Source organism: Mus pahari, chromosome 8 (genome assembly GCF_900095145.1).
Source record: "Mus pahari chromosome 8, PAHARI_EIJ_v1.1, whole genome shotgun sequence".
Lineage (NCBI taxonomy): Eukaryota > Metazoa > Chordata > Mammalia > Rodentia > Muridae > Mus > Mus pahari.
Window position 1 is genome coordinate 27,358,898 of NC_034597.1, and position 24,035 is coordinate 27,382,932.

The window sequence follows — 24,035 nt, forward strand, 5'->3', positions numbered from 1 at the left end:
AAACCCCAGAAACCCCATTGCTGGTAGGATGAGTGACTATACCCTAGTTTTGCCATTGCTGCCCAGATCATTTTGTAATAATATTCTGGAGAGATCTGAGACCTGTGTGCTTTTGGTCATTTCTCCCAAGGAATGCCATAGTGATGATTTCAGGATCTTTGAAAACTGAAAAAGATATTATGCTTAAAACTGAACTCTAATAAAAGTGACAGTGTAATTTTCACTTTGGTTAAATGAGCCAAAATAAACAATGAAAGACCATATTCATGTAACACTGAGGATCTCTGAAACATGTGATATTTGCTGGTAACTCCCAGTAATGGCCAATTCACCTGAGTGAATATACCCTATTACTCACATTGTGTAAGAATTTTATCTTTAATAGTATTTGTGATGAAGGCATTGCAGAATCCTTTAGGTCAGGAAAAATTTTATTTTGTAAAGTTGGCCATTTTCCTTTCCAAATTCTATCTTTCTTGGTATTTGCTTCCATGGCGATAGTATTTGCAGTTTGACAATTAAAACAGATGAAGGAAAGGCCATCCAGAGACTACTATACCTGGGGAATCCATCCCATATACAGACACCAAACCCAGACACTATTGCAGATTCCAAGAAGTGCTTGCTGACAGGAGCCTCATATAGCTGTCTCCTGAGAGGCTCTACCAGAGCCTGACCAATACAGATGCAGATGCTTGTAGTAAACCACTGGAGTGAGCATGGAGATCCCAAATGAGGAGTTAGGGAAAGGATGGACGGAGCTGAAGGGGTTATTAACCCCAGAGAAAGAACAGCAGTATCAACCAACCAGACCTCCTAGAGCTCCCAGGGATTAACCCACCAACCAAAGAGTACACATGGAGGGACCCATGACTCCAGTTGCATATGTAGCAGAGGGTGGCTTTATCTGGCATCAATGGGAAAAGAGTACCTTCATCCCCTGAAGGGTGGACTACCCAGTGTAGGGGAATGCCAGGGCAGTGAGCTGATAGTGGGTAGGTGAGTTGGGGGGGCACCCCCATAGAAGCAGAGGGAGGGGTATGTGAGAGGGGGATTGTGGAGGGGAAACTCAGAAACGGGATAACATTTGAAATGTAAATAACTAAAATAGCCAATAAAAAAAGATTACAAGACACTTGTCCAAGGCACAAAGAAACTGAGGACACTGTACAAGGAGACTGAAGACCTAACTACGAAATAAAATTAACAATGATCAAATCCTTAAGCAGGGAAGAAATCTCAGTGCTTAAGGATCTGGACTTTACATTTGCTTCTTGTCCTCTATTGCTGTCTAAATTGTTTGTACCCATAATGTAAATGGCCACCCAGCTTTTTAATGGGATCCCCCAAAGCTAAGCATCTCTCTCCATAGCCTATGGTGGGTCCCTTTGAGTGGAGACACTCTGCAATTATTGTTCCTTTAAAAAAAAATGTATTGTGGTATTTTGTTGTTGTTGTTCATGGAAAGTAGATTATCTCCTGGAAAGATTGACATGTCAAAGAATGGGAAAATGGGAGCATATTTCAGCTTTTAAGATGCTCTTGAAAAGCGTTGTGAGGCACCTGCTGAAAGAGATGTTAGTGATAAGTGCCAGGTGGTCAATATCACCACAAAGAGATGAGATAAGGCAGAGGATTTAGCAAAAGGTTAAGGAGAAGCAAGCCTCTTTGGATTCCATGGTAATAACGTCCGAGGTATTTCCCCTGATTGCTGAGGACTCACAAGTGCTTTATAGATTTTTACGCTGTGTAAAGTCTCCGAGGTAGGAAGGAACCTTCAAGTACACTCTCAGCACTGACATTCTGTGTTTCCATCCGTCAGGATTTATGTACTTGGATTTCTGGTACTCACTATCCTTATAATAAATATTTCCAGCTTTCTCTACTTCCATTTTATGGAATTGATTAGCTTACTTTTAACCAGTGTCTAGGACAGGAGAGTTAAGAACATTTGCTTTTAAGAACGGTTGCTACTCTTGCAGAGGGCCCAGGTCTGCTTCCCAGCACATATATGGAGACTCCCAACAAGGATTCTGGCACCTCTGGCTTCCATGGGCACTACTCCTATCTTGCACACTTATATACAGGCAGGCAAAACAAACAGACACACAAAAACTTAACCACTGTTTCAATAATTTGGTATTTCTACCCCGGGAACATTTTTATTATAGATAGAGAGTTATTAGTAATATAGGTCAGTATATATTAAAAGATCTAGTTGTGTTCAGAATGAATAATATAGTTGAAACTTGACTGATAAACTCTCTTGTTATTGTAACCTCTGTGTTTTAGTGTAACACACAGGTCAGATCAAGAATACTTTATCATTTATGTGCCATTGGATTTTAGCCTATATATATCACCTTTGTTGTAATACCTTTTTCTCAGAATTCCTAGGAACATCTATAAATTGGTAATAATTTTAGTGTATACTATTGTGGTGGCTTGAATATATGTGACCAATGGCCAGTGGCATTATTGGGAGATATGGCCTTGTTGGAGTGGGTGTGGCTTTATTGGAGGGAGAGGTTGGGCTTTGAAGCTCCACCCAGTATGGAAGAGTCAGTTTCTCCTGTCTACAGTCAAATAAGTCAGATGCCTCAGCTCTTCCAGCGCCATGTGTGCCTGGATGCTCCCATGCTTCCTGCCACATGATAATGAATTAAACCTCTGAAATTATAAGCCAGCTTCAAGTAAATGTTTGCCTTTATAAGACTTTCTTGGGTCATGGTTTCTCTTCATAGCAGTAAAACCCTACCCAAGACAAGTATCAATAAAAGAATCAATCAATCAATAAAGCTTCAACATGTTGCCCACGTCTACATGGTAGGGTAATTTTCTCTCTAAATTTCTACTCTATGACCACTAGGGTGTTAGTAGAGGTCAAATACCCAGGACACCAACTCCTTATGCATTTACAACCAACTCCTTCTGCATTTACAGAGAAACCTCCTTCTTTTTATAAAAACAAAATGTTGTCCAACTCATTTTTTACTCCAGTAAAACTAACCAAGGTGGAGGGTCTTCTACGTAGGCTACAAGATGAGTGGTAAAATGTGATGCTACATATTTCCAGTTAGTGCCAAGGTCATTTTTGCATTGCCTTGGCACTATTGGTTTACCACAGGGCAGACTTGGGAATCCTTGAAGGGACTCTGACCAGCTCAAGCGTTTTGAGCATGGCTCTGGCAGTCCCTGCCCTTCTCCCTGCCTCCCTGTGCCTTGCCAAAAACCTTAGAATACATTCCTAAAGCTAGCCACCAAGGTCTATTCTCTTATTTGACCACTTCCTCCTCCTGAGACTAACTTCCCAGGTCCAGCTATCCAAGTATTGAAGCCCAGCAATCAAAATCCCCCTTTGGTTCATCTAATTAGCATAACCAACTAAAATTAAACAACACCCCATTCTAACACAGGGTTTCCCTTTGTCCCATTATAAACTGCCATTGTTTTCCTATGTGGCATGTCTATGCCTTTCTCCCTTCTATCCAGAGGCGGTTCTTTGTCTCACTCAGGGACAAATACTTATCTGTAGGACTGTGAAAAGCAGCCTGGTTCCTAGTTGAGCAAAGGCTAGGAATCCCTATGATCCTTAAGGGACAGGAGGCATTTCGCCCTGCTCCTGGGTACCTGGCTCCTGTCATGTAGCTACAGCCCCCCAAAGTCCACCGTAGAGAGGTCAGTGGCTATCAGTCACATAGGAGCAGAACTCCAAGCCCCTCCACAGGTAGAGGACATGACCTGTGGTCTTATAGCCTCAAGACAAGTCTCCATTTTAATGAGGTACCTAAAGGCATGGAGGAGGACTTAGCCAATAAACTCTCCTTCCAGACACTGCTCCCTTCAAAATGTATTTAACCTCAGGCCTGCCCTGAGAAGTGGGGTACTTTTTAACCATCCACTTTTAGCCATGATAATAAATGCCTTAAAACCATGGACTGTCTCTTTTCATTGGGATCCACCTTGGGGAACAAAGGAGAAGGCTTTTACCTAAAGAGTAGCTGTCTAGTCTCCTGTAGAATGCCTCTATGTGCTCTCAGCCAAGACCAAGCAGAGCTCAAGCCAGTCGCCTGCTGACAAGCCAGACTCTCTCTATGGGACCAGCTAGAACTCTCCTCCTCTTTTCCCTCTCTGCAGCAGGCAAGATCCAGCCAGCAGGCCTCCACTCTGTTCTCAGCTCTTTCAGGGCTCCCAGCAGTACCTGGTGCCCAAAATCCTGAAAATCAGATGATCCCAGCCTCGCAGCTGTCACTGGGGACTCCTGAGCCAGCTCTGGGTGTCCTGCACCTCAGACTGTGCTCCCCAACCCCCAGAATGATGTCCTGCGGGTTCTCCACAGGCTGACAACTGCCCAAGGACAGTTTGGGGTAAGTGCAGGCAAAACTCCCTTGTCCTGTCTCCCTGAGCTGCCAAAGCCCTGTGGACATGGGACTCCAAATAACAGAAAAGGAAGGTGTCTTAAAAGCTAATAGCTTATATATATATATATATATCTCCATTCGATATGAAGATTGAGTTTTAAAACTATGACAATTTCAAGCAATGATGAGTATAAATGGTAGTAAGAGAAATGTGCAGTTGTTGTAATGATCAAGAGAGGTCCTCGAAGAGGGAGTGCTAAGTCTGATGGTGAGCATGAATATGTGATCATTCTCATGCAAGGTTGCTCACCTCTACACAGATCCATCATGCAATACATTGGACAGCTGGGAATTTTTTTCCATTTGATGAGTGAGAAATAATATCTCATTATAATTTAAATTTTCATTTCTCTTATTGTATAAACAAGTTTGAACATCTTTTCATGTGCTTGCAAGTCATTTGCATTTTCTTTTTTTCTGAGAATTTTCTGTTTATTTAGCCTCTGTTTCCGGAAAGATTTTGGCTTTGTTCTCTTCTAGTTTTGAAAGCTCTCACTTTGTTAGGAAAAGTCAGAATATTCATTTGTCTTTTTAGACTACAGTTTGGTTCCACAGTATGTGAAGTGCTTTTCTGATTTGCTTATGGCTTTTTTGTCATATAAGGCTTTTCATAATTATGTGCTTTTAGTTTATCTGAAAGCTCTTAGATTTGAAGTAATAGATTAAAATTATTTCTCAACTCACAAATTATAAATGATTCACCTAAACATTTTCTGATAATTATATGGTTTTATGTGAATCGTGGGAAAATTTGAAAATCTACATCACAGAATTTTCTGTTCTAAGCTATACTAAAATTGCTGACATAATGATTTTTATTTTTCTACTGATTTTCAATTTCCCTTGTGCTACACACTAAGATTCCGCATGTAACTAGATATACTTTTAGATTTACTTTTTAAATATATGCTATTTTCTGATGCTATTTTTTTTTTGAGAATTTTAAACAAGATACTTCCATCATAGTCACCCTGCTTCAACTATTCCTGGATCTAACCCTTTTTCTGCCAACTGACCTTTGTATCCTTTTATTTCATCACCAATGCCATTTTGTGCTGGGAAAATATTCTTGGATGTTTGTCCTTCTACGGAAGCATACTCAAGTTACCAGGGGTTACACTTTCACAGAAAGTTGACACTTCCTCTTCCAGCATCACACACACACACACACACACACACACACACACAAACACACACACACACAAACACACACACACACATACACACACACAAACACACACACACAAACACACACACACACACACACACTCATTCACACACTCACACATATCTGGCTCTTGCATGTTTTCCTCTTTTATAATGATCCCTGAGCCTTTCAAGGAGGAAGTGCTGTGTGTGTGTGTGTGTGTGTGTGTGTGTGTGTGTGTGTGTTCCATTTAGGGTTGAATATTCTGCGGTTTCTTATTCTCTACAGCTTTGATAGATGTGGATCTCTTTGATAATTGCCATCTATTGCAAATGCAAAGTTCAATGATAAGAACTGAGAGATGCTGTAATATATAGGTATAGTGATAAACAATAAAGAGTTGGTTTAATATTATATACATTTAATAGACTAGTAGAAGTATCTTCTCTTCCAGGGTATATTATCTGTCTAATCCTAGGGTTTTGTCTACATAATGATGCTAGCTGTGTGTTTCATAAGTTGGAGCAGCCTTTAACTCCAATCACAAAGTGGTTGGTTACACTCCAACATTTGTGTCAGTACTGAACAAACAGGTAGGCATATATTGTTTCGTCATTCATTGTATAGCTCACAAAGTTCATGGCTGGGTCAGGTTGATGATTTCTTTTCTTCTGCAGTAGTTTGTGTAGCACTTTACAACACTATAAAAGCTATCCTGTAGAAATGAAGCTTAGACGTTTGTATAGGCTTGATATTTCTCTCTCTCCTCTCTCTCTCTCTCTCTCTCTCTCTCTCTCTCTCTCTCTCTCTCTCTCTCTCCAAGGTCTCATATAAATTGAGCCCAAGGTTCTAGCTATCCTTGAATTCACTACCTAGTTAAGGCTAATCATCATGTTAACTTCTGATACTCTACCTCTGCCTCTTTATTGCTTGATAAAAGTGTGCATGGCCACACCTGATTTATGACGGACTGTGCATCTAACAAGGGAATTTTAAAAAACACTAGGCAATGGCTCTTTTAACTGAGCTGATTTTTTTGATTGGTTGATTTTTCCTTCTGTGACTAGGTCACCACATTATAGAAGTTTTGGGAAACATTTTACTGTTGAATTAGATCAGAATTAATGATTACTTCACTTGAAAAAGACCAATGCATTAGGAATAATTGTCAAACTGACTGTGCTTGATACTCAACTTCACATGAGGTAGACTGATCTGAAAGGAGGGTACCTCAATTTTGAAAATGGTTCCATAAGATCTGCCTGTGAGGCATTTTCTGGATGCCGCAGCCTATTGTGTGTGGTGCCATCTCTGGAATGGTTGTCTTGGGAGTCTATAACAAAGCATGCTGAACAAGCCACAATGAATAATCCAGTAAACAAACCCTTCTGTGGCCCCTGCATCAGTTTCTCCCGCCACGTTTCGCCATGTTTGAGTTCCTGTCCTGAATTTTTCAGTGATGGACTACAATGTGGAAGTTAAGGAATCACTTTTTCCCACAATTTGATTTTTTTGTCATGATGTTTCTTTGCAGCAATAGTAATAGAAACTAAGACAGAGTATTATACAGCTATAGATACCATGAGAATCTGGTAGAGTATTGTCTGAGAGAGTCATAAGATCAGTGCAACAGAAGAAGGTCAGTGAAACAATTCTATGTAAATATGTCTTACCACTTTTTGACAAAAAGAATAAAAGTAATTCATGAAAGTGGTTTCATTGAGAAATGTAAATAAATAAAATATCCAATTTTTAAAAAGGTGTCATTGGACACTTAAAGGCAAATAATAATAAAATTTTATTCAAAACCTCATAGTAAATAGAGATTAATGAAAGATATAGCATTAATATAGAATGTAAAATATAATATTTACATTTTAAATATAAGACAGAAAATATAAATCTATTTTGAAGAATGGTAGACAGAATATCTTCAGAATGAATGGGCAGGCAGAAATGCTTTCATTGCCAAGATGTCATTTTAAGAGAAAATACTGATAAAATGACTGAGATAATAAAAAAAAAAAATAAAACTACATAAAGAGGAGAGAAAACACTTTTAAAGTAGTTGTGTCATTAATACACTGGACATCATTGCACAGACTTGTAAAACCAGAACTGAGGAACCAGATACAGGCTAATCTCTGATGCTTACCAGTCATCAAGCAGCCTAGCCTATGGGATGATCCTTAGCAAAAATAAAAGCCCCTGGCTCAAAAGGTGTCTGGGCTGTGGTGTCAGAGGCAGGCAGCTCTTTATGAGTTCAAGGCCACCCAGAAGGTAATATAGTGATGCCAAATCATAACAAATAACAAAAAACACAGAGAACAACTTCTAAAGAATATACCCCAGGTTGACTGACCTTAACATACACAGGCACAGGCACATAAACCCATTTGTATCTACCTACTCTTTCCCTCCCCCTCCCTCTCTCCCTCCTGCCTTCCTTTCCTTCTCTGCCTCTCTTCCTTCCCCCCTCACACACACAATTAAAAGACATATATGTTGTAATTAATTGTAGTTGGAATTCAGATGTTCCTCAGAGTACAAATGGTTAGTGTCTCAGTAAATCCATTGTAATTTTAAATGGAATATGAGTAGTAGAAAATACTTTGGTATGCTCAAAAAGCCCATTTTATAATAGTGGGTAGAAAATCTATCTCTATCTATCTATCTATCTATCTATCTATCTATCTATCTAAAATGTGTGTTTTAAATATGATGGGTTGTGAAAGCACAACAAGGGTGTGATTATGGGACCATACAGTAAACTTTTATTTAGTTTATAAAAAAGATCCCATTGATGTTATATTCCTACCAAATTTGTCTCAACATAAATATTGCAAATTTATTTTCTTACAACTCTTGCAGCTTGAGTAGCCAAAATAAATGTCACTGGGTTAACATCAAAATACTGGCTAAACTGTGCTGCTTCTGAGATTCTAGTAGAGAGCTGGGTTCCTTGCCTTTTTAGCTTATCACAGTGCCCATATTCCTTTTTATGACTTCAGCCAACTACCTTCAAAGTTAATAATGTAGCACCATTCTGACTCCTTTTGTGGTTCTCTCTTTGAATGTAATCAGACTGTTTTTCACAATTTGAAATAATTTTATTGGTTTCTCCACATTATATAGGGTGATTTCTCCTTCTGAAGATCAGTGTCCCTGCCCTCTATTATTTCAATAAGGTACTATCTTAGTTAGGGTTTTGGTGCTGTGAAGAGATATCATGATCATGGCAATTCTTATAAAGGAAAACATTTAATTGGGGCTGGATTGCAGTTCAGTTTTATTCCAATATTGTCATTGCAGGAGGCATGGTGGCATGCAGGCAGACAAGGTGCTGGAGAGGTAGCTGAAAGTTCTTTCTACATCTAGATTTACAGGCAGCGGGAAGAGAGAGTGAGCCATTTGGCTTAGAGCTTCCAGAGACCCCAAAGGCTGCCTTAGGGACATATTGCCTCCAACAAGGCCACACCTACTCCAACAAGTCTATGACTCCTAACAGTGTTCCTCCCTATAAGCCTACAGAGTCCATTTTATCCAAATCACCACACACGTTTGTCTATCTACATTCAAATAGCTTCATTTGTAATAGCCTGAGAGATTTTGACTCTTAATCAATATTAGGTACTATAATTCTCTTCAGTGAACTAACAGCTAAACAATGCCACACATACAGTTTAATATTAAACTTAAAAGTCATAAACTGTTGATAGGGCTTTGCTAGACCTCAAGTGCAATATGATAAGTAAATGAGGTTGGCCACAATAACATTCTTTTTATTGAAAATATTTTTCTTGCAGCATATTCTGTCATACTTTTTCCCTCCCCCAGCTCCTGACAGATCTTCGCTATATCCCTACCCACCAAAAACCATGCCCTTTCTTTCCATTTCTCTTTTAAAAACAAATAAACAAATCAAGAAATACATATAGAAGAAAAAAAATCAATCCCACAAAACATATGCCAAAATATACATGCAAATACCAATAAGACAAAAAATACCCCAACAAAACCATATGAGGCAAAAAATTGTTTAAAAAATACCATTGAATTTGTTTTCGTTTTGAGTTGGCAAAAATGAGTATTATATATATGCACATATAATTGTTAGGAAAACTACAGATTCATTTACACTTTGACCCAACAATTCTGCTTCTAGGAACTGATATAAAAAAATGCACATTCACATGAGACCATTCAAAATCATATTGTCCTGGTTTGTTTTGAGAAATATTTTAAATATGAATAGAAATTTGGGAACAGCCCAAGTAGCTATGCAAGACACACAGTTCTAAACATTTATTATTTCAACATCTTAATTTGGAACTTTCTGGACTATTATTTCATCTAAAAATAAAAAAAATACTGCATGCCTCAGCAGCACAAGTACTAAACTCAGAATGAAAAAAATACAGAATATAAATTGTGCATAGCTTGAAATAGTCTAAAAACTGTGAGGATTCAAAATTGTCTATGAATGTACTTAGATGTCTATATTTATCTATAGTTGTGAAAAGGAGAATAGAAATATAGAAGTCAAAAGTTAGAAACTATCTTTGAATATACTTTTGTTGCTAAAATTTGGTTTTAGAAAAAGATTCTTGAAAATTATATCTATCTATCTATCTATCTATCTATCTATCTATCTATCTATCTATCTATCTATATCTTAGTCAGGGTTTCTATTCCTGCACAAACATCATGACCAAGAAGCAAGTTGGGGAAGAAAGGGTTTATTCAGCTTACATTTCCACATTGCTGATCATCACTAAAGGTAGTCGGGACTGTAACTCAAGCAGGTCAGAAAGCAGGAGCTGATGCAGAGGCCATGGAGGGATGTTCTTTACTGGTTTGCTTCCACTGGGTTGCTCAGCCTGGTCTCTTATAGAACCCAAGACTACCAGCCCAGAGATGGTCCCACCTACAAGGGGCCTTTCCACCTTGATCACTAATTGAGAAAATGCCTTACAGCTGGATCTCATGGAGGCATTTCCCCAACTGAAGCCCCTTTCTCTGTGATAACTCCAGCCTGTGTTAATTCCAATCATTTGACTATATGTCTTTATCAGGGTATTCTCTCAGGGAACAAATGGAAACAAAACTTCTCAAACTAATTATAATGAATGCATTGTGGGTAATAATGCTGGTGTGCTTGTTATGTGTTTAAAGCCATTTGGTGTGTCTAATTTGAAATTCATTAAACAAGTACACATGTAATATTAGATCTTCACTCATCGTGCCCTAAAGTACTGGCATCCAAAGATGACAACAGCAAAGGTGATATACGCATACATATGCACACATTATACATGTATGTGTATCATCTAGCTGCCAGAAAACATGTTCTGTATTCCATTAGAAAACAAAAAGGACCCTACAGGATTATAAAATATAAGATATATGAAGAAACTAACACATTGGGATAGGCGGAAACAAGCAAGCAGAAGGAACAGATCCCAAGAGAAGGCACAAGAAACAGATGTAGATGCAGAGACCCACCCATTCACATACTCAGGAATTCCATAAGGACATAGAACTGGAAGTCATAGTATGTGCAAAGTACCAGGGGAGGGGAGGGGAGGAGAGGGGAGGGGAGGAGAGGGGAGGAGAGGAGAGGAGGGGAGGGGAGAGGAGAGGAGAGGAGGAAGAGAGAGAGAGAGACACTCAAAATGTTACTGAGTTTATTTACTGTTTTTCATTTCCTCAAGTGTATGCAGCCTGTACTTTCCCGTAGAGAAAACTAAATTTTCATTTGCAAATGATTATCACTTGAAGAAAACTTCTGTGTTAGGCATGGGGGCATGTGAACAGTTCTTTCAGTTTTAGGACCTCATCTTGTATCAACCCATGAAGGTCCTCCGCATTCTGACTTAGTCTCTGTGGGTTTATATGTGTGTCAGGGCTTTTGTGCTTAGATGTTCTTTGGTGTCCTCTGACTCTTATAATTTTTCTGCTTCCTCTTCCTCTGGGTTTCCTGAGCATTTCGGGGACGGGGGGCGGGTTTGATGGAGACTTCCTTCATTTAGAGGTTTTTCATTCTTGGCCCTCTTCCTCTGGGTTTCCTGAGCATTTCGGGGATGGGGGGCGGGTTTGATGGAGACTTCCTTCATTTAGAGGTTTTTCATTCTTGGCATAATATCTGGCTGTGGGTCTCTGGACTTCTTTCTACCTGCTGCAGGAGGAAGCTTCTCTGATGATCACTGAGAAAAGCACAGATCTATGAATATAGCAAAATGGAACTAAGTGTCATCTTACTTTCACATTCCTTTAATATAACAGTAGTATTTGTTTTGTTTTGTTTTTTTAAATCTAGATATTTAGGGTGTCTATTCTAGTCTTGGGTTGTCATCCAAGCAGTATGGTTATGGGGTCCATCTTGTCCAGTGGGCCATGAGTCAAATCAGAGAGTGGTTGGTTACTCTCACAGCTTTTGGGCCACCATTACACTAGCATATCTTGCAGGTAGGATATCATTGTAGACTGAAGGGTTTGTAGCTGACTTGGCGTTTATATTTTTTTTGGCAATACGTGGAGTACCTTCTGGTTAAAACACTACCCGATAGGGGTGAAGACTCTTGGCAGGCACCGGCCCTCGGTATTCAATGAATTATATAGGTGTTTCCTTCAGTAGTGGTGCCTTGCTGTCACCTATAGCTTTGGAAAGAGCCTGGTTTGTTTGAAGGTTCCTACAGGACACTTTATCCACCAATTCCATTAGATGTAATCCATTTTGGGGGAATGTAACATGGTAAACTAGTAGTGAAGGACTTCCATAGCACACAAATTTTACTTTTAAAATGAATTTTTTTTTAAAATAAAAAGAACCATAGATATATTTAGCATAAAGCATGAAAGATTTAGGATAATTTTGTGAGGCAATATCATAGCAGACAACAACTTCCTCACCAAATAATAGTCAGGTCATGTTCAAATAATTTGAATTCAATTCAAGTAACTTTTTATTGGTCAAAAGTGGAGGCAATTTACACACTATAGCTGGTTTCTAAGTTCAAATTGAGTGCCCAAATAGGTAAAACTACAGAGCACAAAAAATGATGCCTAAGGGGGAAAAATTCACTTTGGTAATCATTGGAACTTCAAAAGGAAGAGAGAAATTAAACATGTTATCATCATTCCATACTACTAAGTCATCAAAATATACAAGGCAGCTTTTTTCATTATTAAAGTATTCTTGCTAAAATGGACAAGATGTGCCTGTAAAATTGCCTTCTAAATAACTATGATTATGCCATAGATTAGTGCTGCTGTCAACTTCGTCATTGAAGCTTCTTTGTATAGTGGTCAGTGATGACTACAGAGACTAACAACTTGTCAAAGTGGTGAGAATAAATGACTGTTGAGTGCCTGGACAGAATCAAAATGTCTGTATCACATTCTCTGCCCTAGTTTCAGCAGTCAACTTGATAAAGCCTAGAGCCATTTAAGGTATCTCAACTGATAGACAGTCCAGATACACTTGGCCTGTGGCTGTGTTGGTGAGGTGCTTATATTGATCGATGATTGATGTGGCCAAGCTTACTGTGGGCAGAAACATCACTAAGCAGGTGGGTCTGAGCTATATATGAATGGTAGCAGAACATGAGCCTCAGAGTGAGATGGAGAGGAAGCCACTAACCACTATTCCCCCAGAGTTTCTGATTCAGTTGTAAAGAGAATCTCTTGTGTACTGTGTGGAGGCATCACCTGTCAATAAAATGCTGTTGGTCTACTAACTTAGGCAGGAAATATGGAGGTAGAAGTTCCCTGCAGAGATGGAGGATTTCTGAGCTAGAGTTGGACATGAGAGAAATCTACCCAGGAACTCTGATAAAGACAGCTGCTTGAATTCTCAGGAGAGGTAATATGTAGTACTCATAGAATAGAACAAACTAATAATTGAGTTATGAACTAGTAAGGGAACAGGCACAAGCTTATGGCCTAAGCATTTATTTAAATATAATTCAGTCTCAGAGTTGTTATTTTGGGGAACTGAGGCACACGTGGCAAAGCCCACAGTTACATTCAGTTCATGCCTTCACTTTTCTCAGTGACTGACCTGGAAGTGTAAACCAACAAAATTCTATCCTCTCCCAAGTTGCTTCTTTTAATGAAATTTATCATAGCAAGAATAATTAAACTAGACCATCCTCCTTGGTTCTTTGCAGAAAGGAGAGAAAGAATCCAGGAGTAGAAGGGAATGGAAGAGATGTGGAAACTTGGACTCCAGGCATGATGTGGCTGCTACATTCGTAAACTCAGAGCAGAAATGATTATACGCAAACGATCTCAAAAGATTGGTCTCTTAAACAGTCTGTCATAGAACAGGGAAGGGATCATATATCATCACGCTTCCCTGGTGACTTATATGTAGTTATAATTGATGTGGGAGAGACATTTTCTTCAGAAGTGTAGGCATTGGTAAGGTGCCCATGCATTCATTAAGCAAGCTCCACAGATGCTTCAGAAAACAAGTCTAAGAAATGTTGTTTGGTGACAAACAGCAAAACCAAGTAATCATGAAAGGAAAAAAGGGGAACTCATTGGAAGAAGGAAAATGATTAGCATGCGCAGAAGGGGGATGAGGGAAGGTATGTGCAGGAGGGGTGAGTATGAGAGCAGTCCACTCTATCTATGTATAAACACTGTGTAATAATGTACATTATAGCTTCAAAGATACCACAGAAAGAATAAGCACAACTTTCTTTGAATATAATCGAACCTATTATTGTATATAATAAATACATGCTAGTAAAACACTTAAAAACTCTTCTAGCTAATGAAGGGGAAGAAAAGGATACTGTAAGGACACTGGCATTTTTGTGACACCTAATGAATTTTACATCTAAGGGCTCCAATAATTAACTGCTGCTACTATTACAAAAGAGACTAGCAAATATTACACAGTTTCTTATGAAACATGTAAATATATGTAGAAATGAATCTTGACCCCACAAAAATCAGTTCTAAATCCTACCAGTCCTGCAGATTGATTAAGTAAAAATGTGGAAATCAAATAACATGTTTGCCAACAGATATTCAATAACATCACTGGGTTGTCTTGAGCAGAATTCAACTTGTAGAAGCTACACAGGAAAAATGGAGTGAATATTCCCGCCTGCAGAAATACTCCAGTCTGGGTTCGTACTGAAGGGCGGAAATATCCTAAAAGGGAATAGGCTGCGAAAGGAAAATGGATGCCTTGACAAATTCACACTGATCAAGGCTCGATTTTTAATAATCGGACTCTGCTTAAGTATAAGGAAAGATTCCCACCTTGCCCTTGAGTCCCTTTGAAGCTGCTGTGGCGGTCCAATTGTAGGCGGGTCCGAGGATCGAGGCGGAGACGACGTAGTCGGGTCCAAGGGATGGTGGGCTATCCGAAGGGATGGTGGGCGATCCGAACGATCATAGGTGTCCGAGGATGCTGCATTCTGGGAGATCTGGGGAGGTCCTCTCCGTAGCAATTCTGTGCGCCTGTAGGGGGCGCAATATAATGTTTAGAGGGAGAGTGATTAGTGGAGGTGGGAGACCCCAACACCCAACAATGGAGAATTTCTTTGCATGTAAATGACATCGAAGGGTAGCAAGTGATTTAGAGGAACCTGAACCTGAAAGGCATGGATTTACTAATATAACATGTGTAGCTTATCTTCATATCAGTTGAAAGAACAAAATGCTCAAAGTAAGTTTGTCTTACAAATTCAAGATGTTAAAAGGCATTTAAAAAGTAGCAATTTAATTATCAAATTAAGAGGAGAAAAGTCCTTGTTCTCCTTGCCAGTATTTGATGAAGTTTTGTAGGAGGAGGAGCTGATACTAAAATCAGATTCTCTGATTGTTTCTTGATTGTGGCAATGTAGAAGGCAGAAGCTAATTGCTGGATAAAAGGAAAAGACTGGGGCTTCAGGGGTCCCGGGAGGAAGAGGAGGGACACAGGGAGAAAGAAGACTTTTCGGCCAGGCTTTGGAAAGAGTAGGATGCAACTGTCATATAAGGTCTTAGGGCAACCAGAACCAGCTGCCTCTGCCACCAGCAGTTGGCTGAAATAGGTTACCTGATAAAAGCCCAGCAATTTTGCTCTGTGGCTTGTTTTAAAATAATGAAACTGTCTAATATTTTCCATCCACAGAGCATATGTGGGCAGAGAAAGAGAGAAGACTAGGCGGTTGTTGGAGGCTTGCCAAAGCTAGGAAGGAACAGGTAAATTTGGGAGTGAGGCCAGCAGCAGCAGATCTTGGAGCTAAACTGGGAGAGGTCAGAGCATGGGCTGAGATCCTGGGAAAGGAGTTAGCTGGCAATTAGCAGAGCTAAGTTTAGTGCATGGGCTTGAGGGATTGTGCTGGGCAGAGGCACCGGGCAAGGAGGTAGTTTGTTTTTATCTTTATGTGCAACAAAGTTTAGCATTCATTTGAAGTAAAACTCCTTACCAAAGTGTGTGTGACTGACAGTCTGAGAAGGGATTCTACAGTAGTGTATTGCAAACAACAAACCTTTCCTTTGAGATCTGGAATGAGATGACAATAGTTACTCTTTAAGTCAAAAATTACAAAGCAGACAGAAAAGTCACAATAAATATTTAAATGAGGATGAAAAATACAATGATAATTAGAGATAGTCCTGAGATCACTAATGAAGTCAAATTCTGTTGCTTGAAATTTGATTCTACTGTGTCTGTAAGATCCTGGTGGCTGAAAATCTATTTATCATTGTGATTTACATTGCAGTGTAATAAACACCATAGAGAAAAAGCCCAAATTGTAAGTGATAAAAGCCCTTCTCTCCCTGGTCCCAACTCTGATGGCTCCATTTACATTTCCTCTGGCGCATCTCTCCTTGCCTCTGTCTGTACCTTGGATTATAGCTCTGTAGTGCTTGCAGTGAAGTACAGCTCAATTCTTTCTTTCCCTTGGTTTTCACCAAGAAGTTGTTTTAGGACTGGACATGGAACTTTTAAAGAGCAGTTCAGCGTTCCCTCCTGTTATGAGAAATGGGCTAGAGGAATATTTTGGCAAACTAGAGGCAAGAGAAGCAGGGGAAAGAGGGGGAAACTTGTCTTCTGTATGACCTGTTCCTGTTGTTCTGTTAGTTTTGGTAGCGTCACAGTAAGATATAAATCCTTATACGCAAATTCTACAGAGCTAAGCTTGAACAAACACACCATGGTCCCATGGTCCGTACTTGGTCAGCTTTTCAGTATTTTAATGAACTTCCTGAGGCTGCCTTAAAAAGAAAAGAGGTTAAGTTTGCCTGATGATTTTTGAAGGTCGGAAGTTCAAGAAGCATCTCTCAGGTTCCCTTAGGGATTCTTTTACATCCAAGCGTAGCAGGGTGAATGTTTATCTCCCAGCCTTTTGAGTCTTCTCTTCTACTTTTAGTAAAGGCAACATCAGTAAGACTCAATGACCTTTGTGACTGAATTATTATCTAATCTCTTCCCAACGGCCTCAAGTCTAAACACCACGGCTGCAGTGTTTCTACTTCTTAAAACTGTCCGTGTAAGACTTTGTGGATGAGGATGTGGCTCGCCTGGCCCACGTGGAGTCACTGCTGCAGCTAAGCTGCTAGGGCCCTGGGGCAGGCTCGGGGTGGACAAGATGGCGGTGACCAGGCAAGATGGTGGTGGCGGCGGAGGAGGGCGGATGACGACACCGATGGTAAGGATGGAAATGAAGGGGAGGAGGAAGAGGAGGCTTTTCCCGATCCCTCTCCACTGTGCCCTGTTCCCGCTGGCATTTTTTTTTTAACCTGGTTCGCACATTTTTGTTGCTTCCCACGCTGGGCCTTCTCGAGCGGTTGGGGAGCATGATGGTGGAGTTGGAGGCGCTGTCGCCTCCAGGAGCGGTTCCGGGCGGGGTTTGGGGGAGTGGGTGTCTGGGGGGCACCCGACCTCCTCACCGGACGAAGTTGGCCACACTGACCACTTTACCTTCCCGCTGCCCTTTGCTGAGGGCACGAGCGATGGGGTGTGCCTTGACTTCCTAGTGTGCTATGAGATCCCCCCGGAGCACATTCTGGGCCCACAACCATGGCTGCAACTGCACTGTCCTGCTCCAGATTGCGCTCCCACACCCACTGATGCTGAAGGGCTGCCCTAGCCACAGCAGCAGCTACAGCAACTGGAGCCACAGCCTGAGGGCCAGAGTCCTGCGGAGGATGAGGACAGGCAGCTGAAGAACCGCATGAAGCCTGTGAAGTGCAGGTAATGTCTGCCAGCACCACCTCTGCCAACACAGGGCTGGATATAGAATGGAGGACAAGCCTCCCAACCAGAAGTCTCCCCTCTCCCAGGCCTGCTCCAGGACAGGCAGGAAGGTGCATCCGGTCAAAGAGTAGTGGAGGCCAAACATGTGCTAGGCACTGTTTTAATTATTGAGGTATCATCCATTTATTAAGTTCCACTATAAGGTCCTGAACAAGACAGACACCTTCCCTGTCCCCAAATATGTCCCCAAACATGTCCTGCAAGGCTCCTTTGGGAAACAGAATGCAAAAGCAAACAAGCAGATAAGATAAATAGGGCTAAAGTTAGTGCTAAGAGGAAAATACTGTAAGGCTCAGGAGAGAGTGGATACTGCAGACGTGTTGAGGGCAGGCTCTGTGAAGAGACCCAGATGGGGATAACGGTGAGTTATGGAAGAGCAAGTTGGTAGAATTTGGACCATCTGAGGATGTGGCGTTTAAACTTGAGTCCAGAGTTGTATGGAGCAGTGATGTACATGCATGGTAGGAAGATGTAAGTAGGGAGAGCAGAAAATTCAGAGTTCCTGAGGTGGTTACAGGTTTGGTATGAATGTCAGCCAGTGTGCTGGACTGGGGAGGAAGTGGTGGTCTTGGTTTTTTAGTTTCAACCATGTCTGGCCTTGAAGTCTATGCACACCTTTTCTTTTTCTTTTTCTTTTTCTTTTTCTTTTTCTTTTTCTTTTTCTTTTTCTTTTTCTTTCTTTTCTTTTCTTTTTTTTTTTAAACTGTTCTTCTGGTAGTCTGAGGCCTCCTGTGGAGTTTAGGGAATGAGGCTATATTCCCACGTACAAACGTTAGCTTTGGCAGAGTCATAAACAGATGAGAAGTAGACCTGAAGCTTCTCTCTCTCTCTCTCTTTCTCTCTCTCTCTCTCTCTCTCTCTCTCTCTCTCTCTCTCTCACACACACACACACACACACACACCGCTTGTAAACTTGAGAGGCTGGGAGAAAGACAATGTATAACCTAAGAGACTTATATATGCTTTTTTTAGGTCTTTACCGGGGCTATGTGTTTGTCAAGGGCAACTGCCAGGCCTGATGCCCAGGGTCAATTAGATTCCCTATGAAATGCATACATTTTCCTGCTCCTAGGAGAAGTGGGAAGGGGAGGTTGCCCATTTGTCCCTTGGAAGCTGTATGATAGAGCAGGGTGCTGTGGGGTCTGCTAGTTGTGGTAAGGGCATAGGCCGTGAGTGGTTCTGAAAGGTCCAGCTCTTAAGTGGATGGACCTTGATGCACTCAGAACTTGGATTCTGCCCTTAGATTACCTGGGTTCAAACCCTAAGCCTGCCACTTTCTAGTGTGACTGTATCCAGTTCTTAACTGCATAGTGCCATAAATAACCACCCTCACTTGTAAAACAGGTAATTGCTGCATGTGCCACACAGGATGAAGCACTCAGGGTTGAGCCTGGTTCAAAGTAATGCCATCATAGTTTTAGTTAGCATTAATTGTTAGATGGTCACGTAGAGTCCATGTATTCCTTTCCCAAACTCAGCTTTGTTGTGTGGTCTTGTCTTAGTTTTCCCATTGGTCAGAGAGGAATGGCTTCCCCATTGTGTGGTTGTATTGGATGCAGCACCCATAGACCAGGTAACTGAGGCATAATTGTAGCTATGAAAGCTCTAGGGCACAGCATATCCCGACTACCAAGAGAGGTAGGGACATTCTTCTCTTGAGGCCTGCTAAATGTGCTGTGGACTGTGGGTGCTGTACTGAGTCCTAGTTAAGAGGGAATGTAGAGCTCAGAAAGGTGCTCAGGCTTGCTCAGAGTCACTCAGCTAGAAAATAGCAAGGGCAGGGAGGAAATGTTCGGGATCCTAGCTGAAAACCAAATTCCACATTCCACTGTTGGTGATCTTAGCTCTTCCTTTTCCCTTTGTGTTTGTTTTTGTGTGCTTCATATTTTATTAAGCTATAATACAGAAGTGGACGGTACTGATCCTGAGTGCATGGCTCAGAAGATGTACACACATGTGTGCACTGATGTCTGGTGCAGCCACCACCCAGTTCCTGTGCCTTTCAATCACTTCTCTTCCCATCCACGGTTGTGGGGGCCCTTCTGTAAGAAGAACAGTTGGATATTAAAGTTTGGTCATTTTCAAGAAAGAGAAAGGAAGGGAACAAACAAATCAAGACCTTGCCTACCAAGGTGGTTGGAAAGGGTGTTTTTCTTTTAAAATATATGGATGGTTTTAAGGAGATATTGAAGCAATTCATTTAGACAGTTGCTTTGGTAGCTGGCTCCATGTTTGTGGTTCCCAATGTGATTTGAGGAATTATTTTAAGTGGGCAGATGGCTTTTTGATAGCTTCTCTATCTTTTGATCTCAGCTCTTGCAAAGGGGAGGCTGGTGTGCACTGCTAGATCATGATAAGGTTTTCTTTGTAGGTCGGTGGCTTTCCTAGCAAATACATTTCAATGTATTTGTTTATTTTTTAAGGCCTGTGTGCTGCAGCTGATTTGAAGTGCTGTTGAAGAACAGCTATGCCCTGTGATCCAGCCTTCTGGGGAGATGGTGGTGGACCTCAGGGCATCCCTTTTCTTATCTGTGGGAGGCCTGCTGTAGAGGGCTTCAGAAATGTTGGCTATAGGCCCACTGAACAGCTGGCCCTTGTCAGGTGGGGTCAGAAGAGATGACTGGCAGCCATGAGGATGTGGTCCAGAGGCTGAAATGGCTGCTTTCCCTGGAGGGCAGGACCAGGTTATCAGTACTCAGTAGGTTTAGAGAGAATCTGGCAGCATTTTTGGTAGGACCTGTCATATGCTGACCCCAGTGCTAGGAACAAGCAGAGAGACGATACAGACTGGTTCTAAGATTCCCGGGAACTTGGGGTAGAACCAGGTGGCAAGGGTTTTTTGAGGCCCTACCAAGTGACACGTGGCTAAGCCCCGTTTCCTTGCTGGGCACTTTGCTGAGTATTTTTGTATAGTCTTGTTTGTGCTCAGCAGTGGTTTCTGTGAGCTAGATTCCTTTAAATCTCACTTTTCTGGGTGAGCACAGAGGTTTGGAGTCCTCAGTGCTTGGATTGGCATGGGAAGGAGCCGTTCTGGTGTGTCTTGGCTTTATACTCTGAGGAATTATCCTATTCCTCTTAAAAACAGACCAACAAAAATCAGTCTGTCCCTTGAACACCCTCACTGGTGCCTGCTTCGGCCTCTGCTAGCATCTAGTCTGGCTTTATACTGGTTTCTGCTCCCAAGCTCTTGTTGCCACATCCCTTCTGTTACTCCTCCTGCTTTGAGGTTGTTGCCCATACTGTTTGCTTCACCAAGAATGTGTTTCCTGTACCTCTCAGATTCTCCTCATGGAAACTCCTCAGTTCTAAGAGGGTTTCCTTAGGGAAGGAGGTTTGTACAGCCTAGCCTCTTTAAGTCCCCAGTTTTATTCATAGCTCTGATTAGCAGGTCAAGATGGAAAATGCCATATAGGTTAGCAATGGGCCTTTCCCCAACTTAAAGGGCCATCTTCCATCCTGTCCCATTGTCCTATGTGACCTTTGACCCAACCTCGGCTCTTCTTTCATGGGATCCCTTCAAGTGTTCTTTATCTTTAGACTCTGCCTTCTGCTTCTTCAAACATAATAGAAATTGTAAGAATGGAATGACCACCCTTTAGAGCCCAAAGGTCTGAACACCAACACCCTCACATTGTAGCGGAGGAGGTGTCTCTTGCTCCCAATTTAGACCAGACCCTGTGCTTGGCTCCAGAACTTCATTTTCTGCCACTAGCTCCAGAGTCTGGGACCATAAGCCCCATTTGTCTCTCTTCAGGCTTTTTCCCCTCCCCTCTTACTTGATTTTTTTCTGTTGACCCAGTCTCTGGCTAGGGCCTCTGTCCTAATTGCTGAGCCACCTTGCCCTTTGCTTCTGGTCAGTACTGGATGATCACCCTTGTCCCCATTCCCTGAAGAGTCAACAGCACTTGATTTGTCTGCAATCTTATTAGTCCCTGCCTTTGGCCACACTGAGAGGCTCCCTTGCTTTCTTCTTGAAATGGCTAGCTGCTCCTCAGTTTCCCTCTGGCTTTGGGACCACACTCTACTTGTTTTCTTCAAAATCTCTGGCCCTTTCTCCTTGTTCTTTCAGCCTCAACTACTAAACTAGGTGTCTCTGCTTGACTGAGTCCTTAGTTTTCTCAGGCTTGACTCTCCCCAGTGCTCCCAAACAATCTCTTATTCCATAACCATGCATGCCCTGCACTTGTTTTCTAAGCATCCTTAAGCCTTTGCTGATTCTAGTCTGTGTCAGAGTCTAGTGTTCTAGCACCTTCTTTCCTCTTCTAAAGGTACTATCTTCCTTAGTAAAACTTTTATTAGGGGATTCTTGGGTGACTGCAATGCTAGACTTTAAGTTCTGTGAGGGGTAAGGACATGCTCTGGATTGTCTGGTGGGAGGAGCCACAGGCTCTGAGAGATACTGGGAGAGGTGACCATTGTATTGTCACAGGCCTGCTTTAGTGAATGGCCCTTAGTATGTGCTCAACAAATATTTGTCAAAATAAAAAAGAAATACTTTGAGGATAAATACATGTATGACTTTCATGAACAGCTCACATATAAATTGTAGTAAAGACAAAAGTACCAAGGTGGACTGACTTCTAGTAATTAAGAGAGAGGAGAAAAATAAAAACTTTTAGGAGTAAATAAAATATTAAATAAAAGGAGGACATAACTTCCCCTAAAGAATGGAGAAGAATTTTATTATAGATACAAGGAAGAAAGAGGCAAAGGAGGAGTCTGGGGTAAACATGGTCTACAGACTAAACAGGACCATTAGAGGAGAGAGGGGGAGGGAGAGCAAGAGAGGAGCTGCAAATGAAGAGGTGGCTTGGGCCAAGGGAAACCTGCCTGGTCTGGCTAGATTATATAGGGATCAGGCTGGGGAAGGGAAGTGGAGGCCCAGTCCCTGGGAGGGTGCAGTGTAGAGGAGGAGGAATGGTGAGAAATGCTGGGAGGAGCCACAGGGACTGAGTGATGCTGGGAGGAACCACAGGGATTGAAGGATGCTGGGAGCGCTGGGAAGAGCTACAGGGACTGGGTGATGCTGGAAGGAGCCACAAGTACCCAGTGATGCTGGGAGACCTGAGAGAGTTTACTTTGATATCTCAATATGCTCCTCAGATTTTCAGAGACCCTGCAAGGAGGATGCCAAAAACACTATATTTCCCCATTAGTTAAAAAATGTTGTCTGATGAAAAATCTGAGCTCAGAGCATTTGGGAATATGATTACACAATAATAAAGAAAATATATTTTCTATCCTCCAAAAGCTTCATGCTCTNGGTGCTCATATGGAACAGCAGAACGAGTTATAATGTCATAATTGGGAAAGTAGAGGTCTGCACTGTGTTTTCCAAATCTAAATCTACATACTAATCATCTGGGACACTTGCTAGCCTATGGGGCTGATGTAGGAATTCTGCATCTGTAACAAAGATTATCATCCACTTGATACCTCACTGACTATATGTAAATATGTAAAGGAAACCATTTGTATTTTGTACCAATCTTCCACTCTAAAGCCTATGGGAGGGAGATAGAATTTGAAATAAATATGAAATATAGAGAGATAAATGAAGAAAAAGAAAAATTCTTCCCTGTATACTGGAGATATCTACAAGTGCATTTTATATGAGACAAGATCGATCATGTAAAGGAAGTGAAAACAATGACATAGAGTTTAGGTGATTGGAGTTAAGTGAATTATTGTATCTCACTGTTAATAAGATTGAGGAATGTATTTCACACATTCTAATAATAACCCTGAGCATTTCCTCGGTGCCTACTTTTGTTTTTACTCCTGGAGATTCAGCAGGAGCTCCTTTTCATATTTGTCAGATCTCTTAGTTATGAGTAAATAGAACTCCAATACAAAATAACTCAAAAATGATAATGGCTTACACTGTAATAGAATCTAGAGATGGGCTTGATTTCTGATATAATTTAAGTGTGAGTACTAGTTCCATCAATATCTGGGCTCCAGAACACCCTTCTTACCCTTAGCTCTACTTTCTTCTATGTGGGCTTCTCTGTCAGAGACTCCATGTCAAATGGTAATCCATGGCATCACCATGACTATTTCCTCATTGCACCATGATGAATTATTATAGGTACTGACTGACTTTGCTTCTCTATGTCTAATCCCATCTCAGTATCTTGGTATTCTTGAGAATGAATTAACTTTGTGAAGCAATTGCTTTCTTTCTTCCTTGCCTTTA